Consider the following 3,085-nt stretch of genomic DNA (forward strand, 5'->3'; position numbering starts at 1 on the left):
GCTTGATCTCTTTCTCCTTTCCTCTTCTCAAAAACTCTGCACAGAACCCAGTCCTCCTGCCACATGAACTGATCGTTCAGCAACCAATTAATCGCGAGAACATGTTTCTACTGACGTAATGCAGCGTACGTACCTTCGGTGGAGATCGAGGCGTCTCCAGTCTGAACTCATGCATCACCCAATTCGTCTTCGCCCCGTTGGGGGCTCTTCCTCTGTAGAACACCAGCGTCTTCCTCATCCCCACCGCGGCACCCGTCACCGGGTCGCTGACCTCTCGGTCCTTCCCCGTGGCCTTCTAGTAGCCCGACTTGGTCGCGCGGTTCGTCCGCGATCCGGTCGCGTACTTGCGGTCGCGGAAGTTGAAGAAGTACCACTCGTCCGCCCCCAGCTTGGTCGCACCTGCACAAGCCCGGTCATTAGTGGACCATGAACGCGATCTCCCTCAGCTCCATGTCTCGAAAGCTGTCTGAGCAAATCGAATTCTCCAGACACATACAAAGGCAGAGAGGAAGGAAGGAAGGGGACGAACCAATTAAGCTCGCTTATAATTCGTGCACGAGAGATCGATCGATCGAGCATATGATGATGGGCAGCATGAGAGGCGTGTGGATCATAGATCAATCGGCTGACGTGGAGCGCCAATCGAATCCAAATCGCCTCTGTTCGTGGTCAGTCGACTGAGATTAAATCCCAGTCGACTGAGGTGAGATTTTCGCGCAGGCAAAGAGAAACAAAGCAGTCGACTGGAATATAATCTCAGTCGAGTCAGTTTTGTCACTGTTCGAGATCAGTCGACTGGAGTTAAAACTCAGTCGACTGAAGGTGGGTCTATGGCGAAGAATGGCCAAGATAGTCGACTGGAATGAGCTTCCAGTCGAGTCCAATTTGATTCTGTGCGGGGTTAGTCGACTGGACACAAATTATAGTCGACTAGGGTCATGTCCAGTCGACTGAATATCTGAATCAGTCGACTGAGATCAGTTCAGTTAGCTGATTAAAGCGACGAATTTATATTCGTCGCCAAATTCGTCGCAGATTTGGCGACGAATCTTAGATTCGTTGCCAATTGGCGACGAATCGTAGATTCGTCGCCAAATCTGCAACGAATCATATTTCGTCGCAGATTTGGCGACGAATTTAGCGACGAATTCATATTCGTTGCCAAATTTCATGATTTTTTCCTTCCCCGCGCGATTGCTGGTTCTGACGTGACTCCGTGACCCATCGATTTGGCGACGAATCCCATAAATTCGTCGCCGATTTGGCGACGAATCTAGGATTCGTCGCTGCAACGAATTTTTTGATTCGTCGCAAAATCTGCAACGAATTTGATTTTCGTCGCCAAATCAGCGACGAATCTAGGATTCGTCGCCAAATATGCGCCGAATTCCTGATTCGTTCCTAAATTAGCGATGGAATTTTATTTTTCCGTCGCTAAATTAGAGACGGAATTAAAATCCCGTCGTTAATTAGCGACGGAATTTTATTTTTCTGTCGCTAAATAAAAATATTTTTAACAAAAAATAGAATAGTTTCTTGGCGCTAAAGGGGAAGTATTTTGCGACGAATTTCTTGATTCGTCGCAAAATCTGCAACGAATTTCTTGATTCGTCGCAAAATCTGCAACGAATTTGATTTTCGTCGCCAAATCAGCGACGAATCTAGGATTCGTTGCCAAATCTGCGACGAATTCCTAATTCGTTCCTAAATTAGCGATGGAATTTTATTTTTCCGTCGCTAAATTAGAGACGGAATTAAAATCCCGTCGTTAATTAGCGACGGAATTTTATTTTTCTGTCGCTAAATAAAAATATTTTTAACAAAAAATAGAATAGTTTCTTGGGAAGTATTTTGCGACGAATTTCTTGAGTAATTTGCAACGAATTTCTTGATTCGTCGCAAAATCTGCAACGAATTTCGAATTTAAGATTCGTCGCAAAATCTGCAACGAATTTGATTTTCGTCGCCAAATCAGCGACGAATCTAGGATTCGTTGCCAAATCTGCGACGAATTCCTAATTCGTTCCTAAATTAGCGATGGAATTTTATTTTTCCGTCGCTAAATTAGAGACGGAATTAAATTCCGTCGTTAATTAGCGACGGAAGTTTATTTTTCTGTCGCTAAATAAAAATATTTTTAACAAAAAATAGAATAGTTTCTTGGCGCTAAAGGGGAAGTATTTTGCGACGAATTTCTTGATTCGTCGCAAAATCTGCAACGAATTTGATTTTCATCGCCAAATCAGCGACGAATCTAGGATTCGTTGCCAAATCTACGACGAATCTAGTATTCGTCGCCAAATCTGCAACGAATCCCAGATTCGTCGCTAAATTACATTAAAAGATTCCCCAAATTCTAGAGTTTCCCTTTGAAAACCCTAAGCTCGCTGCTGCGGGACTCTCGATCTCTGTCTGAGGCGATCGGAGTGGTTGTCGGTCTTTCGGTCACTTTCTGGTTTTGATTGGCGGAGCAGGAGCTCGTAATGTCCACGGAGAGGAAGAGGAAGGTAAGCTTGTTTGACGTCATGGACGAGGCATCCGTATCGGAGAAGCTGGCCAAGGTGAATGGTGCCTTCTCCTCCAAGGCGGCGGCGGTCCCGAACGGGATCAACCGGTGGAACGGTCGGCCTTACTCGCAGAGGTACTACGAGATCCTGGAGAAGAGGAAGACCCTCCCCGTGTGGCAGCAGAAAGAAGAGTTCTTGCAAGTTTTGAAGGCTAACCAAACTCTGATTTTGGTCGGAGAGACTGGCAGTGGTAAAACAACGCAGGTTTGTTCTACACTACTTGACGGTTCGATCTTTGATTGTGATTCTGTAACTATTACGTATATGATTTTGAACCTTGAAGTAGTATGTATTGCCTTGTTATGTCATTTTATGTGCTTCTCGATAAGCTTCGTAGCAAGGTTTAAAGATTTTGGAGTTTCGGTCAGAGACCAGAACGAGAACAGTATTGCTCTGGTTCAGTCTGTGCCTGTTGCAGTGAGGAGGATGGGAAAGAATAAGAAGAGAGGGTTTTGGTTGGTGCGGGCCGTTCCAAAGAGGAGGAGGGGAAAGAATTGAGGGTGGAGCAAGAAGAGGAT

General features: G+C 45.4%; 1 long non-coding RNA gene across 1 annotated transcript; it reads right to left on the bottom strand.

The window, feature by feature from the left end:
• LOC141819383 (uncharacterized) lies at positions 1 to 280 on the bottom strand. Its single transcript, XR_012601054.1, has 2 exons — positions 134 to 280; positions 1 to 56 (listed from the first exon to the last, which is right to left on the bottom strand). It is a non-coding gene; the product is annotated as an uncharacterized LOC141819383 (long non-coding RNA).
• Between the last annotated feature and the right edge of the window lie 2,805 nt (positions 281 to 3,085).

Source organism: Curcuma longa, unplaced genomic scaffold (genome assembly GCF_044706935.1).
Source record: "Curcuma longa cultivar G26 ecotype Majalengka, Jawa Barat unplaced genomic scaffold, ITB_CL_G26_1.1 contig_4735, whole genome shotgun sequence".
Classification (NCBI taxonomy): domain Eukaryota; kingdom Viridiplantae; phylum Streptophyta; class Magnoliopsida; order Zingiberales; family Zingiberaceae; genus Curcuma; species Curcuma longa.